This window comes from Tachyglossus aculeatus, chromosome 6 (genome assembly GCF_015852505.1).
Source record: "Tachyglossus aculeatus isolate mTacAcu1 chromosome 6, mTacAcu1.pri, whole genome shotgun sequence".
NCBI lineage: Eukaryota > Metazoa > Chordata > Mammalia > Monotremata > Tachyglossidae > Tachyglossus > Tachyglossus aculeatus.
The window spans coordinates 17419115-17428443 of NC_052071.1; the positions used below are offsets into that span (position 1 = coordinate 17419115).

The 9329-nt window shown below is 42.2% G+C and overlaps 1 non-coding gene across 1 annotated transcript; it reads right to left on the reverse strand.

The window, feature by feature from the left end:
- LOC119930278 lies at window positions 1-138 on the reverse strand. The gene has a single exon (XR_005451760.1). It is a non-coding gene; the product is annotated as a small nucleolar RNA SNORA7 (small nucleolar RNA).
- Between the last annotated feature and the right edge of the window lie 9191 nt (window positions 139-9329).

The window sequence follows — 9329 nt, forward strand, 5'->3', positions numbered from 1 at the left end:
ACTTGTAGCAGATTGCCTGCCACTCTCTAGCCACAGCCCAAGCTAGGAATGGAACGGGTGTACCTCTGCTTCACTCTGCCTCCAGTAGTCGAGACTGGTAGAGTACCGGAAACTCTCCAGGGGCGGCTCTGAGAGGATGATCTCATATTCATTCCAGTGTTTTAGTACAGTGCCTGGCACATAGTAAATGCTTAAGAAATTCTAGAGCTATTTTAATTGCTGAGAGGAGCCTGGGTTAATGTCTGCTAGCAGTAAAGTGCAGGTCCTTTACTTGTTGTTAGTGTTACTGGGGAAGCGTGTCCTTTACTGAATTGGACCTATTATTTCTTCCCAATGTACCTCCTACCCACCCGTCTTTTTGGTCTGCAAACCGGCTGTGGTCCAGGAACTGCTTGAAGTTCTTTGCATCTTTCCTTAGCCCCTAGTGAACTGCTTCTTAAACTCAATCAATCATCACTTTAATGAGGAGACAGAAGAGTGGTCTGGAAAGTCGCTAATGAACATCTGGATTCCATTTTAGTTTCTGTCTCCCCTCTCTAGACTGTATGCTCCTTGAGGACAGGGATCGTGTCTACCAACTCAATTGTATTATAATCTTCCAAGTTCTGCATATACTGCTTAGCACCCTATACATTCCATTTATTGTGTGTTTTTTTTTAAATGAAGAAAATTACAGGACTGTTGGGTCACACCAGAACTCACTCAAAGCACTACTTCACCACCTTTTTATGGTATTTGTTAAGCGCTCACTGTGTGCCAGGCACAGTAGTAGGTGCTGGGCTAGGTAGAAGATAATTGGGTTGGACAGAATCCCTGTCCCACACAAATTTCGCCATCTTAATCCCCATTTTACAGATGAGGTAAGTGAGGCACAGAGAAGCAAAATGACGTGCCCAACGTCACAGCACAGAAGTGGCAGAGCCAGGATTAGAACCCTTGTCCTCAGACTCCCATCATCATGATGGTATTTGTTAAGCGCTTACTATGTGCAAAGCACTGTTCTAAGTGCTGGGGGGAATACAAGGTGATCAGGTTGTCCCACGTGGGGCTCACAGTCTTAATCCCCATTTTCCAGATGCAGGCCTGTGCTCTTCTCACTAGGCTGTGCCGCTTCTCGCTATGCCATGCTGATTCTAAGAAGTAGAAGGGGAAAACAGCCACTGGAGAACCTAGAATTGGCTTCCCTCTACCTCCCAGGAGAGAGGTATGGTATCAAATATTAGTGGAATTGGTGTCGTCACTCCTTTACCCCTGGGTTTGATTTCAGCCCAGGTGGACAATTAGAAAAGGGACACCCTCAACTCAGCATGCATTTTTGTGTTTCTGTAGTCCGGCCAAGTGGAAAGAGCATCGGCTTTGGAGTCAGAGATCATGGGTTCAAATCCCAGCTCTGCCAACTGTCAGCTGTGTGACTTTGGGCAAGTCACTTAATCTCTCTGCGCCTGAGTTACCTCATCTGTAAAATGGGGATTAAAACTGTGATCCCCCTCTGGGACAACCTGATCACCTTGTAACCTCCCTAGCACTTAGAACAGTGCTTTGCATGTACTAAGTGCTTAATGGATACCATCACTATTATTATATTATTATTCAGGCCTATTCAGGTTCAGTTTAGGAGCTCCGAGCCACAGGCATTTAAGGGAGGAAGAGGGCAGACCACACATGTCTGCCAATTTGGCAGTAGCTTAGGATGATGGCCCCAGGACACCTTAAATCTCTAAGGACTCCTGGGGAGGTCCTTCTAACTTAAAGCTCTTGCAGTGGCAGGAGCAGATCTGGGGGAGCTCTCAATCAATCAGTGTACTGTACTGAGCACTTGAGGGAGTTCAACAGAGCTATTTGACCCTTTCCTTGCCCCCAAAGGCCTGGTATTGCTGTGCATTTCCTCCAGGTGATGAGAAGTTGAGGCGTCTTTTGTATTTCAGCTACAGCACTGCTGAAATGTTGAGAAGGGCCCAGAGTGAGCAGTTGGGGAAAGGACAGCATGGTTCAGTGGGCCAAGGCTCAGTACCAAAGAGGTCTATCCGAGCTGTCTTCATTAGCTCCGTGGGGTTGGGCTAATTACCACCTTTTCCTCATTTCTTTTCAGATGTGGAGAGTAATACCAATCTACTCCCTGGCTAGGGGTCTTGAATAAAACCAAGGATGCAACACTTGCAAAAGATACTCCTTAAAACTCTTGTCTTCACCATGACTTTATTTCACCTTATACTGGCTTTCCTCCTCTGTCAAAGCTTAAAAAAAAAGAAAACTACTCTATGAAACAGTTAACTTAAATAACTTTTATTTTATGATAGAAGGATTAAAATGTGTCCCATGTATCACTTGACCTCCACCTGAAACATAGCCCCGATACTTTCATAGCTATTTAAGTCTAGAAAATTCCTTAGAAATTCCAGAAAAGAGTTAGATGGCAACGTGTATTAGTAGAGTTTATACAAAGTCTAGGCAATAGATTTAAAAAAAGACTTTATTCTTTTCAGAAAGATCATTGGATCCCCAATTAACTTGTTGGAAAAAAAATATCTCAACAGTAGAGCGAAACTTAAAAAAGCATGATATACTTCGATGCTTATGCTTGGAACTTCAATCCATTCATTTAAAGAGAATGGGATACTAATATTGACAGCAGTAATTTGCTTTGGATCCCTGTTTTCTTTTGGAGCACTTGGACAGGATCTGGGGGTTGGTCGACCGTATCACAAATTGGAGATTTGGGGAATAGCTAATTTGGTGTTACAACTATAGTATACAGAAAAAAAAATAATTACCTTTGAAGTGGAAAACTAAATAAAACTCAAGTGGAGAAAATAAGTTATTTTCCCTATCGTCTGGAAAATACAATTCTGTGTAACATATAATCCTTGAATATTTTCTTCTGGGGACAATGACAACTGATACTCAGGTTAATAACTAAAATAATTCATGAAAGGCATGAGATAGGAAGAGAGGAGTATACTAGAAGAATAATTAAAAGGCTATTTGTTTTATTAATAATCTGATTAAACAAAAATGAACACTCAAGTAGTTTCTGATTTCAAGATTTATTGCAGTATGCGGCTTAATCAGCTTCCATTGAACCAACCTCCCAGACCAAATTACTTTCTAAAATTTTATCAAAAGAGAAGCTGAGCAAAAATATAAATCTCCTGAACAGAATTACTTCCATAGATCTTGAGGGAGACCACACCGTGGTGACATGGACCCAATGCCACTGTCACAGGAAACATTGGAAGCCCACGCAAAGTTTGCTTTAATCATCTGCCAGACTGAGCCCCCTCCTTCCTCTCCCTCTCCCCCCCCCCCCATCCCCCAGCCTTACCTCCTTCCCCTCCCCACAGCACCTGTATGTAGGAATATATGTTTGTGCGTATTTATTACTCTATTTTACTTGTACGTATTTATTCTATTTATTTTATTTTGTTAATTTGTTTTGTTGTCTGTCTCCCCCTTCTAGACCATGAGCCCGCTGTTGGGTAGTGGCCGTCTCTATATGTTGCCAACTTGTATTTCCCAAGTGCTTAGTACAGTGCTCTGCACACAGTAAGTGCTCAATAAATACAATTGAATAAATGAAAGAATCTGCCAGTAAAACATGACATCAATCCCTAAGAGACTGCTGTATCTTAAGCCTCCATCAGCATGGACCAAAGCCAAACAATCCATCAATTGATGGCCTTTATTGATCACTTAATATTTACATGCCACTGTATGAAGCCCTTGGTAGAGTACAGTCCACAGAGTTGGTAGACATGTTCCCTGGCCACGGTGAGCTCCCAGTCCAGAGGGGGAGACAGATTTGAATGGAAATTGTTTTCCTGGTACCAAGTAGGTATTTTCACTGGGGTTGTTATTATTGTTATTAGGGCTCATGCTTTCTGGCAGTGAAAATACCTATTTGGTTTTGATAAGGAAATGGATGGATCTGACATTTTACGTTTTCACCCTCTACCATATGAAAGCTTGATTTCCCTAGAACTCTTGTACAGTTGCACCTTTTTGGGAACAGGTGGCTCTGACTGCAGCAGTAACACAGCATTTTCTCTCCATCAATGTCTTAAAACAATAAATCGGAGGCAAAAGCTTTGGAATTGGAAAAAATATCACTGGATAAGGTGTCAATAATTGATGCAAGCTCAGACAAATGGGTTAAAAGTTGGGTGGCTAATTGAGGCCCCCTTAGACTACTGAAGTGACAGATATGTCATCAACTCCCATTTATTTTTTTTCAAATGGTATGTAAGTGCTCACTATGTGCCAGGCACTGTTCCAAGTGGGGAAGATACAAGGTAATCAGGTTGGACTCAATCCATGTCCCACATGGGTTCACGGTCATAATCCCCATTTTATAGTTGAAGTAACTGAGGCACAGAGAAATTAAGTACCTTGCCCAAGCTCACACAGCAGATGAGTGGTGGAGCCAGGTCAAGAACCCAAGTCTTTCTGAGTCCCAGGCCCATGCTCCAACTCTTAGCCAGTGCTGCTTTTCAGGAAGAAGTAATGTGGATAAGGCAGGGAATGTGTCTCTTTACTGTTATATTGTACTCTCGCAAGCGCTTAGTACAGTGCTCTGCACACGGTAAGCCCTCTAGACTGTAAGCTCATTATGGGCAGGGAATATGTCAGTTTATTTTTATATTGTACTCTCCCGAATGCTTAGTACAGTGCTCTGCACACAGCAATTGCTCAATAAAAACGATTGAATGAATAAATAGGCTTGACCGACTAATAGAAAATAAGGGACAGTCCTTGAATGGGAAGAGGGGCAAGCAATCTTGGAACAGACTGAGGAAAGTATTTGGACAGTATAGTCTGGAGAGAGCTACTACTGCAGCTTAGCAGACTGTACAGGCAGGTAGAAGAGCAAGCATTTTGTACAGTGCTTTGCACAGAGTCAGCGCTCAAAATACCGCTTGATTGAGGGTTTGCCAGTGGTGCAATTCTAAAGACAACAACAAAAATATCTCTAGTTAATCAAGAGATGACAATAGCCAGCCAAGCAAACATGCAGGTCTAATAGGCTATCTAAAAATGACAGCTTTTGCTCAAAAGGAATTCTGACCTGGTTCTTTCTGAATTTACTCTGTATCTGATGAAATGGTGGAACTGGGGTGGGGGGCCAGATGATGACCCTCCCCTTTGTTCAGACTTCAGATATGAGGGGAAGGGACCAGAGAGCTCATACGGATTTGGGAGTCAGAGGGTGTGGGTTCTAATCCCGGCTCTGCCACTTGTCTTCTGTGTGACCTTGGACAAGCCACTTCTCTGGACCTCAGTTACCTCATCTGTAAAATAGGGATTAAGACTGTGAGCCCCACTTGGGACAACCTGATTACCTTGTATCTACCCCAGTGCTTAGAACAGTGCTTGGCACATAGTAAGCACTTAACAAATACCATTATTATCTTCTAGACTGTGAGCCTGTTGTGGGCAGGGATTGTCTCTGTTGCTGAATTGTACTTCTCAAGTGCTTATTACAGTGCTTTGCACACAGTAAGCACTCAGTAAATATGATTGAATGAATGAAATCACTCTGACTCTGTCCTCGTAATGCAGGATTGTTGGCTAAATGCCGCATGCTAAATGTGGCCTAATCAGCTCTGTGTTTTAAAGTTAGGATTGAATCTTGAATCTTTCAGGCCTGAAAATAGAAATGCCAAATTTTAGGTAAATGGGTGTCATTTAGTTGACCTGGAAATATCTTGTGATTATATTAGAGAAAAGCAAACATTCTTTTAGAAACTCAAGATCCCATCTGAATAACATGTATGCCACATTTCTCTCTCTTGAAATGACATTAATTCTCTCTGATTCTTTGCGTGGATATCATTGTTTATTTGCTATTAGGTTATTTTTGTCCTTTTCATATCTCAAAGGCGAAGTACATTATGAGGGCAACACGCAAGACACTAATGAATATAAATTTGCTGCCATCCAATAAGCACTTATGGTGAATTTTAATGATTTACATGCAGTATTAAGTTAGGAAGGCCAGAATTGCATTAGTGGAGCTCGCAGCTAATGTTCGACAGCCGGGGACTAAGGCCGAAGTGATGACCAGCATCAAATGTTATCACAATATATGCTTTTCCCCTGCAAAATCCCATTGTAAGAGGGTTTTTTTTAAGGAGAGAGTGTGAAGAAAATTCAGTGGATAAAAAGGTAATTCTCAGGACAACAGCAATTTCCTTGCGAGGTGCTGTCACAGAGCCATTCTACAAGGTGGAAGGAAAAATAATGTTTGCTAGAGAGAAAGTTTTCTCACACTTTTAAGGATATTGATTGTGGATGGTTAAACCTGTTAAGATAAAATTATTTCATCTCTAACCCATTCTCCGGTGTTTTAAGTGAAATATCTTTTGGGGGATAGTGGGGCTTGGATGTTGGAAAATTTGGATTTAACCACTTACCCTTTTAACAGTGTTCAGCACAGATATGTCCTAGGAGCAAGGCATGAGCTTAGAAAAAGATATTTCGCACCTTACTGTCCTGCAGCATATTTGATTTCTAAGACTTCAAAATGCAACATGGAAATTCTGCCTCATCTTTACCATTGTCAGTGATGTTTGTTGGGTTCCTGTTGTGGACAGAGCACCATACAAGTTCATGGGAATGTAGAAGTGAAATGAGAGACACTGTCCTCCTTTTCTAGCCCTCACCTTATGCCCAGGTTCAAGCTTCCATTGTTCTATCAAAGAATGAAGAAACTCAGACCAGGGTCTGAGAACCCCCATGATAATCAGGGCTAACTCGTCCATTTCCCCCCATTTTAGGGGAACAGTTCCCCATGAAATTGTAAGCACTTTGAGAGCAGGAGCTGAGTCTTGGGCTTTTATTGTAGACTTCCAAACACCTAGGGTGGTACACTACATACAGTAGCCATAATAATATTTATTAAGTGCTTCCTGTATGCAGAGTTCTGGACTTAGTACTGCTGAGGTATAAGCAGTGTCCCTGGTCATCCAAAGGTTCACGTTCTAAAGTTAGGGTGGGGAAGGGCTTGGAGACAGACCAGTAGGAAAGATGAGATCATATAAATGCAAAAACAATTAAAGATAAAGTTCAGAGTCCAGACAACCCCAAGATCGAGACCCTAAGAAGCAGCATGAGATAGTAGCTAGAGCACGGGTCATGGGTTCTAATCCCAGTTCCACCACTTGTCTGCTGTATGACCTTGCGGTAGTCACTTCATTTCTCTGTGCCTTAGTTACCTCATCTGTAAAATAGGGACTGAGACTGTGAGCCCCACATGGGACAGGGAATGCACCCAACCCGATTTGCTTGTATCCACCCTAGCCCATGGTACAGGTCCTGGCACATAGTAAGCACTTAAGAAATATTATCATTATTTTTGTCATTACTGCTTTCCCCAATCAAGGACAGTCCAGTCACAGTTAACGTTCCCCCAAATCTCCAAATTTGTAGAACTGCTCCCTAAATTCTTCGTGTCCCTAAGGGGCATGTTGGGAGATGGATCTTGGATTCCAGGATAGGAAGATGGCAGCAGATCCTGGTGATTTAGCTTTTCCCATCCTGTGGGAAGAAAGGCAGATGCTACTGTGGCTTTAACTCCCATTGCCCCAAGTGCACAAAGCATGTGAACTGCAAATACTTAAATTGTATCTGTCACTGTTAGGTTCATGCTGGACTTAGCAGGACAATAAAAATCACAAACAAGATAGTCAAGTAGAAAAAGTTTGGGGAATTGCAATAGATTTTTAATTCTCCAAGGTCAGGAGTTGTGTCTTGCATCAGTCAATGGTATTTTTTGACTTAAATATTGGTTGCCTCTAAGCACATTTAGTACAGTACTCTGCACACATTTTGTTTGCCCCTAAGCACACTTAATACAGTACTCTGCCCTCATTTTGTTTGACCCCAGACTCTTAGTACAGTGTTGTGCACACATTTTGTTTGCCACAAGCCCTAAGGGCTCTGCCCAAATTTTGTTTGCCCCAACTTCTCAGTAACAATGCTTGTCACACATTAGGCATCCTGTAAATATTTCAGAAGATGCAGCAGTTCGAGTCTGGATGGAGTGTCCCATCAGGAACAATATATGGGCTTCAGGAAATAACCAGAGAAATTGGTCATAGTGCTAGTGGCTTGGCACCTCTCTTTGCCATTCATGTTCCCACTGGGGCATGAAGTGCAAAGAGAAAGTAGGCAAGCACAGGTACAGTGCATTGCCAAGTGTATGTTCAGTCTTTGTTCCTGAGAGAGCTCATTATGGGAATAAGAATAATAATAATGATGGTATTTAAGTGTGTACTATGTGCAAAGCACTGTTCTAAGTGCTGGGGAGGTTACAAGGTGATCAGGTTGTCCCACGGGGGGCACACAGTTTTAATCCCCATTTTACAGATGAGGTAACTGAGGCACAGAGAAGTTAAGTGACTTACCCAACGTCACACAGCTGACAGTTGGCTGAGCTGGGATTTGAACCCATGACCTCTAACTCCAAAGCCCATGCTGTTTCCACTGAGTCACACTGCTTCTCAGTGTAGGGAACGTGTCTGCAAAATCTGTTGTACTGTCCCAAGCATTTAGTACAGTACTTTCCATATAGTAAGCACTCAGTAAATACCATTGATTAATTGGCTATCCAGTTTCTCCCATTCCCATCTGTATCAACCTTGTACTTGCATTTCCACCCTTGATTCACCTCTCCCTCAGCTTCACAGCGTTTATGTACATACCCACTATTATTTATTTTCATGTCTGCCTACTTGTCTAGACTGTAAGCTCATTGTGGGCAAGGAGCGTGTCTACCGACTCTGTTCTGTCATGTTCTTTCAAGCACTCAGTATAGTGCTCTACACCCAATAAGTGCTCAGTAAATGCAATTGATTGAGTAGAACCCAGGTTTCCTGTTCCCAGAGCCACGTACCTTCCACGGGATCAACATTTATTCATTCAATCGAATTTATCGAGCGCTTACTGTATGCAGAGCACTGTACTAAGCGCTTGGGAAGTGCAAGTTGGCGACATAGGAAGGCTTGCATGAGCAAAAAAAATACGAGAAGGATAATTAGCTAACGTATATCAAGCATTTGCAGGTAATCTAGGCAAGTTTCTTAAAGGTTATCTAAGGCTCCTGCAAACTTTTTATCACTCCCCCATTGCTATCGTTTAGATGGATCGATGATCTTTCCAGAAACCTAGTGCCATAGCAGGTTAGGTGGGGAAAGGGAATTGATCCCTAAGGATATTTGTAAACAAGTTTTGAATTCAATACTCAAATTGTACTCTGTTGCAGAGTCTAAAAATGTCAAAATGAAGCTATAACAATTTAGCTACCATATGTATGCAGTTCTCATGTACACAAC